The sequence below is a fragment of the Silene latifolia genome, chromosome Y (assembly GCF_048544455.1).
Source record: "Silene latifolia isolate original U9 population chromosome Y, ASM4854445v1, whole genome shotgun sequence".
NCBI lineage: Eukaryota > Viridiplantae > Streptophyta > Magnoliopsida > Caryophyllales > Caryophyllaceae > Silene > Silene latifolia.
In genome coordinates this window covers 424,310,857-424,322,038 of record NC_133538.1, presented here as the reverse complement: position 1 = coordinate 424,322,038, position 11,182 = coordinate 424,310,857, and positions in this window count along the sequence as shown.

Below are 11,182 nucleotides of genomic sequence, written 5' to 3'. Positions count from 1 at the left end.
GTCTTGGAATCATTTATAATAGTTGGGTAGAGGTCACTATATAAATGCTCATATCTTGTTAATTATTTACAAGTATGATATTAAAAGACAAATGTTAATATTTCCTTTTCCTCCATATTTGTAGTTCATTACAATGAATCCATCAAATGCTACCGCTCCGATAACTATTGAGTCTTACCACAATGTTTTTGACGACGTTTGCTCCAACAATGATTTCGACACTACTAGAGAACTTCATTTTGGGATTGGTTCGGATGGAAACCTTAACTTCATCACTTCTTCTAAACCACCTACTACTACTAGATCTCGTGTGAGCCCGTCTCAGGAAGACTACCTCATACAATCTATAGGGTCTTTGTCTCTGGAAGATAAAGATGCCAAAACTAGTGGGAGCTCAAGCAATCAAGTTCTTGCTTCAAAGGGCAAAAATTTCAAGAAGAAGGGAAAGAAAATCAAAAACTTCAAGCAAGTTAATGATGAGTGCCATTATTGCTATGGCATGGGACATTGGCTTAGGAATTGTCCCGTATATTTGCGAAATATAAGGGAAGGAATCATCGTTCCAAAAGGTAAAGTTCCTAAAGAAATTTATGTTATTGATATAAATTATACTTCCACTATGACATGGGTACTAGATACCGGTTGTGGTTCTCACCTTTGTAATCATTTACAGGATTTAAGAGATGTGGAGAGGCTTAGCAAGGGAGATGTGGATCTACGCCTTGAAAATGGAGCTCGAGTAGCGGCCGAATCCAAAGGAACTTATGTTGTAGCTTTGCCTAATGGATTTGAGTTGTATTTACATAATTGTTTTTATGTGCCTACACTCTCTAAAAACATTATTTCAATCGCCATGCTAGACATGGACGATTTTTGTTTTGTCATTAAGAACAATCGTTGTACTATTTCAAGGAATGATTTGGTTATAGGCCAAGCTTCTTCCATCAATGACATTTACATTTTAGAGACCTCGAATCCGACTAATGATATTTATAACATTCAATCAAAGAAACTCAAATCAAGTGACCCAAGTGAAGCGTTCATTTGGCATTGTCGATTAGGTCACATAAACGAGAATCGCATCAAAAGATTAATTTCGACTAATGTGATTACACCATTTGATTATCAATCATATGGTACATGAGAATATTGCCTACTTGGAAAAATGACTCGTAATCCTTTTAGTGGTAAAGGGACACGAGCTAGTGAACTAATGGGACTCATACACACCGATGTATGTGGACCAATGAGTATCACCGGTCGTGGTAATTATGACTACTTTATAACCTTCACCGATGACTTGAGTAGATATGGGTATATCTATTTAATGAAGAATAGGAGTGAAGCGTTTGAGAAATTCAAGGAATTTCAAAACGAAGTAGAGAACCAATTGAACAAAAGGATTAAGGCACTACGATCCGATCGTGGTGGAGAATACCTTAGCCTTGAATTTGATTCACACTTGAAAGGTCGTGGTATTATATCACAACTTACTCCACCCGGAACACCACAACTTAATGGTGTTGCCGAAAGGAGAAATCGAACCCTACTTGATATGGTTCGATCCATGATGAGTCAAACCGAGTTACCAAACTCGTTTTGGGGATTTGCGATTCAAACCGCAATTAGATCTTTAAACAATAGTCCCACAAAGTCCATGAAAAGACTCATATGAGATGTGGACGGGAAGGGTTCCCAATATATCCTATATGAAGATTTGGGGATGTGATGCTTACGTCAAGTCTAAGAGCGACAACAAGCTTGCACCAAGATCCGAAAAGTGCATCTTTGTAGGTTACCCCTTAACCTCACGAGGTTACTACTTCTACAAACCTCAAGAAAACAAAGTGTTTGTGTCTTGCATGAGGTCTGTCTTCTTAGAAAGAGAATTTATTTCTAAGAGACAGAGTGGGAGAAATTTTGAACTTTATGAAGTTCAAGAGCCACAAACCGAGGTAGAGACGCAAGAAGATGTTCCTTCGTCGTCTAATGCGGTTGTCCCTCCTCCACTTAGAAGAACGGGCCGAGTTATACGCCATCCCGATCGATATGTGGGACTTATCGAAGAAGATGGAACACTCGATGTATTGCTTATAGAAAATGACGAGCCCGCTACCTACAAGACTGCAATCTCTAGTCCAAATTCCTCCTTATGGCTTGAAGCCATGAAGTCCGAAATGGATTCTATGCATGAAAACCAAGTTTGGGACTTGGTAGATTTGCCTAAAGGGGCAAGACCCCTTCAATGCAAATGGATATTCAAAGTCAAGAATGGCATAGAAGGACATGATGATGTCTACAAAGCTAGGCTAGTGGCAAAAGGATTTACCCAAGTCCAAGGTCTCCATTATGATGAGACCTTCGCACCCGTAGCCATGCTAAGATCCATACGGATTTTGTTAGCGATTACCGCATTTCATGATTATGAAATATGGCAAATGGATGACAAGACCGCTTTTTTAAATGGGCATTTAGAAGAAGAGGTGTACATGATATAACCCGAAGGTTTTGTTGATTCTAAGAATCCTAACAAAGTGTGCAAGCTTAAGAGATCCATTTATGGTCTTAAGCAAGCATCTAGAAGTTGGAATCATCGATTCAATTATGTGATAAAAGAGAATGGTTTCACTCGAAGTGTTGAGGAACCATGTTTATACATGAAATTTAGTGGGAGCAATGTTGTGTTCCTAATCTTGTATGTCGATGACATACTACTCAATGGAAATGATATTCCGATGTTGTCTTCTGTTAAGAAGTGGTTAGGTAACCACTTCCAAATGAAAGATTTAGGAGAAGCATAATGCATATTAGGTATCGGGATCCATAGAGATAGATCCAAGAGGATATTGGCACTAAGTCAAGAGTCTTATGTTGATAAGATTCTTCGACGGTTCAGCATGGACAAATCCAAAAGGGGATTGGTACCTATGGTAACCGGGACGATATTGAGCAAAACTCAATCTCCCTCCGAACCCCATGATGTTGAACGCATGAAGACGATCCCTTATGCTTCCGCTGTTGGATCAATCATGTACGCCATGATATGCACACGTCCTGATGTCTCGTATGCTTTAAGCATGACGAGTAGATATCAAGGAAATCCAGGTGAGAGCCACTGGATTGCCGTCAAGAACATCCTTAAGTACTTGAGAAGAACTAAGGACTCTATCTTAGTGTTTGGAGAAGACACCGAACTTCGTGTTAATGGTTACACGGACTCAAGCTTCCAAACAGATAGAGATGATATGAAATCACAAGCTGGTTTTGTTTTCATGCTCAATGGTGGAGCCGTTAGCTGGAGAAGCTTCAAGGAAGCTGTAACCGCGGATTGAACAACAGAGGCTGAGTACATTGCAGCATCAGAAGCAGCCAAGGAAGCTGTGTGGATCAGGCAATTCACGGAAGGTCTAAAAGTAGTACCTACCGCCAATGATCCCATCACTCTCTATTGTGATAATAGTGGGACGATCTTCCAAGCTAAGGAGCCGAAGTCTAGTAATAGATCTAGACATGTACTTAAAAAATATCATGTAATAAGAGATTTCATTGAAATAAAGGAAATTGCGATTTGTAAGGTTGGGACGGATGACAACATAGCCGATCCGCTCACCAAGCCTTTATCGCAGGCTAAACATGATGGACATATGGCGTCCATGGGACTTAAACGTGTACCAAGTCTATGTTAGATTTTGAAATGAAATAAAAGTGTTGTTTTTGTTCATGTTCATAATCACATTTGTCTTTTATCTTTAATTTATACATTGTTACATCCAAACGGGTTGTAATGACAAGTGAACCCCGTTAAAGTGAACACGGATTAACATAGTATTTGCCCATAGTCACTTGTATGAGGTGACGTCTCGAAGTGACTAGAGTGTGATGCGATTGATGGCAAGTTCAAGTGCTATAGAGTCATATGAGATGACTAGTCGATCACATAGGCAGACTGTTAGGAACATTTTGTCGGGCCTTATGACCGCTTATAGAGTTCTGCAAATTTATATAGCCTGGTCGTTGCGAGAGCTGCTATTGTATTCAAATGAGTCGATTCTTTTGACTAAAGACTATTCGCCTAATATGGCACAGTTTCAGATTAACTTTGATTTGTGTTACTACGACCTTCGTAAATGGGGTCAAATGGGCATATTTTGGGTTATGATGGCTGTGGCTAGTTGAAGGGAATGAGTGCGATAGGAATTGTCCACCCCTAGTCGGGTCATAACAATATCTCAGGCCACTCGAGGAGTAATGAACTGGAAATGCGTGGCCACGCTCGGAATGTATACATGGTGGATAAATCCGGTCAATCAGTTATTCTCCAGATCGAGGAAACCACTCTCGATATGATCACTTGCAAGTACGACCTGAAAGACACCTTGCATTGAGTGGGAGATAGTAATAGGACAAGAGAATTGGTGACACACACTTGTCGAGGACAAGTGGGAGATTGTTAGAATATGTGTCCTCCGACAATAATGCGATCACAACTGTTGATCATGATGATCACATGTTTAAGTCTCATTTTAAAGAATACAATTGGGAAGTATTTGTACTGTCAACTGGTCCACACATATCGGTAATGATTGGCTGACTAGACATTGACATTACTGTCGTGCGATGGTGGTGATCAGTTGATCCCCTAGGTCATACCTAAAGGATATTACTCTTAATTGATCATTTAATTAATCGTATAACGTTACGAGTTAATTAAATTACTTGAAAATTGACGGACGATTTTGGAAGTAAAATTTACGTATCTCATTATAATCTGATAAAATAAGATACGGTCTAAGTGATCGAATTGTTTTATTACTTGGATGAAATTATTGTTTAAAGAAACAATTGAAATTGAATGAATTATTATAAATACAAGTTATTGTGATCTATGATTGGTAAAATATTTTGGTACAAGTAATTATGAATTACTAGGTCGATTTTTGTATATGACGTATTTTTTATTAATACGTTGATTTTTAATATGTTAAAAATACATAACAAATTTATGTGACATGTGATATGTGACATATGACAAATTGACATTTTGACAGAGATAAAATGGAGTCCATTTTATCCTCTTGACCGAAATATTGGAGAGGATTAGGAAAATATTAAGTTGATTGTATTAGTGGAAAACATAATCATGTCTACCTAATACTAGACTTGCATGCCTACATATTCTTGTGAAGGCAACCATGAGCATGCATTGGCTCCTTTTGTTCCTCCTCTCCCACCCGGTTTTGGGAAGAAAACCCTTGTGGTTTTTCTTCTTATTTTTGCCTAATGTTCTCTAATTTACTCACTTGTGATAATTATTCATTCAATCATCCAAAAAACAAGTTTTTAGAAAGATAAAAACTTCCTCTATTCTTCCTCTCTCTCTCTCAACCGGTTTTGATAGAGAAACCAAATATTTTTGGGTCAATTTTTATACAAAATTAGTATTATTCTAGTATTAATAATATTAGTTTTATTAAGAGTTTGTCTTGGGTATAAATCTTTGGGAGGGATTCTCTTCTTGAGTCCTTGTTCATCCATTAAGGAAAGCTCAAGAACAAGAGAGTATGAGAACTCTCTTGTGCCCTTTTGATCCGAAAAACCAAATGTAAGGATGAATATTTCTTTTTTATTTTGTTCTTTGTTTGCATGCATAAGATCACCATTTAATTTTATGAGTAAATTAACAAAAACATATATGAATATGTTAGTATATAGATCTACTTTTCCTTCAGTTTATCAATCAAAATATCAAACAACCCCGACTTTGTTACCTAGACAAACTTTAGTTAGCAAGTAGAACACATTTTAGTCTCCATGTGGATACGATCCTGACTTCCCTAGCTATATTAGTTAGAGACCAGTTGATTATCTTTGGTAGGTATACGACTAGCCTGTCATAGATAATAAATACAAAATATGTATGCACATAAGTATACGCTGAATGAGGGAAAGGAAGTGTGAAATTAAAAAGTAAATCATAATAATCCTTATATTAGATAGTCTTAAGTAAAATCCTATTGTTAATCAAATTATCAAAAGGGAAAAAATTAGATCTACTCTTATTAGGAAAATAATAATAATAATAATAATAATAATAATAATAATAATAATAATAATAATAATAATAATAATAATAATAATAATAATAATAATAATAATAATAATAATAATAATAATCATAATCATAATTAGTTTTAAAATATTTAGATGTTCTCAAAATTTGAACTCTCTAATATCGCTCGAAATATTTCTGCTTTATATATATGTATTCATTGATTTTATTATTTTGTTATATAAAAAGCCATAGTTAAGTGTATAGATACCCGTATCCGTCGATATTGGAATTTATAAAGAACCCGACAAACACCCGATGATGATAGGACACATGTATTCTTTAGTTGTCACTATCATTTATTTGGAGCTCGTTTTACGAGGTAGAAAGGGCGTCGTCAATGAAGTATTCTATTAATTTAAATGATATTTAAATTAATGTTTTTTAAGTGAATTCATTTTTATTATTTTAAATGATATTTAAATTAATGTTTTTTTTAGTGAGTTCATTTTATTAATTTAAATGATATTTAAATTAAAGCCTTTTAAAGTAATTTCAATTTAATTTATTTTATTTTGAATTTTATTTTCCCAAGTTTATTTTATTAAAAATAAGATAAATAATTGATTTGAAAAATCATTTTATGAGTATATTTGATTTGAAAAGTCATTTATTTTAATTTGTTAATTGATTTGAAAAATCGATTTTAAAAGCGAAGAACCCGTTTTGAACACTTGTTTTTGAGCTCGATTTTAGCTCGGTTTTTGAGCCCGTTTCCTTTACGAATTGGCACGAATCTCGAGTACACTAACCCACCTAGACCAATACCCATCCACCCTTGTTCGAACCCCCATACCACAGCCCAAATCCTCGTCCCAAACCCCTCACAAGCAGCCCGCATAAACCGAGCCCCCTGTTTTCATGAGTCAATTCCCGAGCCCAAACCCGCTCCAAACACTACCAAGACCCGTACCCATTAACCCTAACCCATACCCTAGTATCCTACCCATATTATCCTAGCTTAATCACCAAGAAAACCCCCCTCAAACCCTCACAAAAGCTGCTGGACAGCAGCCATACGGGATGAAGCCCGATTGCCTCTCCCTCTCTTTTAACCTATTTTAACTCCTTATAAATACCACCCCTTCACCATACATTCATTCCTCTAAGTTCTCCATACATCCAACCATCACCCACAAGCTTTAAACCTCAGAAACAAACCCTAAACATCCTCCAAAAACCCTAAACAAAACCGACACACAAACTGAACTGTTGGTGTGTCCTCTTCGAAAACCCTTTCGTTCCTCCATCAAACCTTCATGAAAACTCGAGTTTCTTATTCCTAATTAACCACATAACATCCATCTACACATTAGACAAAGATTTACGAGCCAAATTGCCCTTGAGAGTACACGAAATCCCTCGAAAAACAGAGTGAAACAACACTCTGTTTTCGCGGTTTATTCTTGTCTGTCCAGTTCTGTTTGTGCTCGTTTTTCGTGCCCAATAACCCAAAACGAGCAGGGGTTGCTTTAAGATCCTTGTTCTCCTCTCTTTCTAGTTTCCAAAACATCTTTTAAATCGAATTTTCGTCGTGAAACGAGGGAGATATCACTGTTTGAAAATCGCTGTCCAGAAAGTTTCCAAAACGCGTGTTTGCTTTATTCTTCGTCGACGACGGCCTCTCGAGATAAAATCTACCATCGATTACGACCCAAGACGGTGTCAACGATACATATAGGTTGAGGGTGCATCAAATCCCCTTCTCTTTCCTCTTTTTTATTTCGTTTTCTTATGCTCTTTTTATAGTTTGTTTTTTTGTTTGTTTTTTCGTTTGTTTATCGATTGTTTTAAATTAATTATGAAACTAGTTAGTCCGAGTATGAGTTAAAGTACCACCATGAACACCCGCGTTGACTTGAGATGGGAAAAGAAACCGCTACTTCTGTCGGTCGTACACCCCCGTCTCATTTACATATCCTCGTGTTCAAGGTAGGGCATAAATAAAACGAGTTGTCTAACTTTCGTCGCTTTCGACCCCCTTTTTGTTTCGGCCAAATCGACATACCCTAGGACCCGTTGTATGTTAGTTTAAACTCTGATTGTTAACCTATGACATATTTAGATAACATTAATTTAATTTAATAACCTAATTAGACACGATAGGTGGCTTCGACGTAAGTTATAAAATCAATCGACGATTCTGTAAACAATTGAATGCATCTCTCTCTTTCACCTAATTTCTCGCTAGTATAAGAGTGCGTGATTAGCACCTTCTTATTGACACTCGATGAGTTAAATTAATTAGCGAATTTGACCTAATTAGACCCTTTAGGCCGTGTAGAATGCACCCTCGTGCGACAATCAATCAACATCGTTTTTTACTCGTTTTCTAACTTGTTTCCTATCCCTTTTCGCAATCATTCGATCTAACCAATGAACCTAACTTAGGAACTAGGTTGACCTGGTCTTGGCCGTGAGGGTGGCCGTTGGTTTGGGCCGTGAGTTGGCCGTGTGTTTTGTCTTTCTTATTTCGTTTCTCTTTCCTTGTTTGTCATTCGTCCTTTGTTTGTTTTGTAGCTTGTAATTCATAGTTGGTTTATCGAGTTGTAATCTTTCAAGTTTGTTTTCTTTTATCGAGTCAAATGATTTCTAAAAACCTTAGTCTTGTTTGGTTAGACGGTTGTTCCCCAATGTTTGTAGAAGCGTAGTAAACCGCATGTTGTCTAAAGCAACATGGCCCGGTTTATGCTAATGCATGCTTTGGTGCGTAGCCCTATGTCTAATTCGATGAGATTAAGTGCGAGCACGCATTACGAGGAGTGACCCAAGGCCGTGGGTCATGTGAGCCGTGGGCCACCCCTCATGTGCACGGTTTTATAGGCCAAACGGCCGTGTGTGTTGTCATGTATTGCGTCGTATGTAGCATTTGTATTTAGATCGAGTTGTATCTTTAATTTGTTGTTGTGTCGGCATGAAATGCCTGGTTTGTAATAGGTAGATCCCAACGGCTCCCCCATTCCCCCTAAGCCTTGTTTGTTTCATTTGAATGTTGCTAGATCAATCAACCCACATGCTAAATTACAACTTTGACAAAGTTAGTTTAGTTGCATCTAAAACGACATAGAAATTGTTGTCACATGATAGGGTTAAAACAACGTTTGCATATCATACATCGTACGTAGCTATGACCTTGTTTGAAATCCGACACTTGACTTAGTAGAGGCCGTTATTGACGGGCGGGGTTGGGTGTCCTTATGGGCTTCCCAACACGTACCCTCACCCCTTACTCAAGATCTATGGTTTGTGGATCCGTCTAAATACCATTGGATTACGAGAGTCATTCTAATCGAGTGATATAGGGTACAAGTCTTTATCTTTAATCACTCGTAGTCGATTGGCTTTATGCTTTTCGATGAAAGGTGTAAAGTTGACTTGAACGGTTCCAAGTTCCCAAAAACTTGGTGGCGACTCTAATTTGTCTTAATTCGATTCGAAAGAACCTCGAGTCGATTATGCCTAGTGTGGATCCCGCGGACGCAGATTCCCGAGGGCGTTGTCCTGATTTGGCGACTCTTGGGAAAAGAGGACTAGTTACACTTTGTGTTTCTAGGGTCTTTTCCTCCGAGGTGAAACTTGAAAAGAAAGTGTTGGAAAGTAAAACATTACTCATAGTGCTACGATTCATGCATAAACCCTTAAGGACTTGCCCGGCCGTCCCGGCGTTTCTTCGTGATGCGTGGGGGCGACGTCCCACTATGCCAGGAAGCTGCACATTGCTCGCTTCCACTTCGCCTCGCGTGGTTCTTGATGGTGGGGACGATCTTCTAGGTACTTTACCTTAAGACACCTTTCGTATAAGACCGCAAAAGGATGGAGGGCATAGACCTTCTCGTAGAAGACTTGCCGAGACTTAGAGATGTCTAGGAGCATACATCCTTATAAAATGAGAATGACAATGTGCAATTTGTTTTCCCAAGTCTTTTTTTGAAAATTCCCATGTCCTTTTCAAAACCGAACTTTTGAACAACTTACTTTCAAACTAGCATGGTTTTAAAAACGCGGAATGCTGCCCAAATAGGACTAGAATTTTTGGCCCAAAAATGAGCTTTTATATCCAGGCATCTCGCCCATTTCAAATCTCATTTTCAAATCAATCCCTCGTTTTTTCCAAATCCGATCCAAAATGTTTCTCGAACCTCAACCAAGCATGAAATGCGTCGAGTCGTGTCCGGGTCCTGGCCGTGTTAGGCTAGACGTTTTTTCATTCCAAGAGTCTAGAACACGACCTTGTTGGGTCACCCAAGCTCACCTCTTGGGCTTTGAGTCATGTTGGTCGACCTTTTGGTCTAGGATAGTCCACAAAAACGTCCAAGCTAGGCCCTTATGGACGTTTCACACGAACCCATGGGCTATGTTAGCCCAATCACGGGTTTAGTCACACCGAGTCCAGTTTAGAATCGAGTTATGACAGTTTGAGTCACGTCGTTTTGTCGAGTCTAAAATGAACCGATGTCTAAATCAAACCGTGAGTCGAACCCTTGTTTAATCAATCTCAAGTCGAATCTTTGTTTGAGTCAAGTTGGGGTCGAGTCCTTAAGTGTGCAGGGGCTCTTACTTTAAATATTGACTCAGTACGGGGTTTTCTTGTAGAAAGGCCGCCAAAAACCCGACGTCAAGCAATGGAAGATGCTGTTAACAAGCTTACTGAGGCCGTGAACCTCATGATGACCCGAATGGATGCAATCGAATCCAAGCTGGGTGAAGATTCCCCTCCACCTCTGACTGATCTGGAGAAACGGTTCAAGTTCATCGAAGACCGTTTGAAGCTCTCCCAGGGGAAGAACATCCACTATGAGAATGCTAGGGCCTATGCCCCAGTTCAAGACAAGTTGCCCACGAACATGGTACTCACTGACATCCCCAAGTTCAAGGGCACCGAAGATCCAGTTCACCATGTTAAGGCCTATAAAGGGTACTTAGCATCGAAGGGAGTACTATTGGCCGATATGCTCTCGAAATTTTCGCCCAATCTCTGGGTGAACACCCAAAGGCTTGGTTCTACAATCTTGACCTCAAGAACTTCCCCACTTTCGAAGATATTACGGTGGAGTTCTGTAAGCACTATGCTGA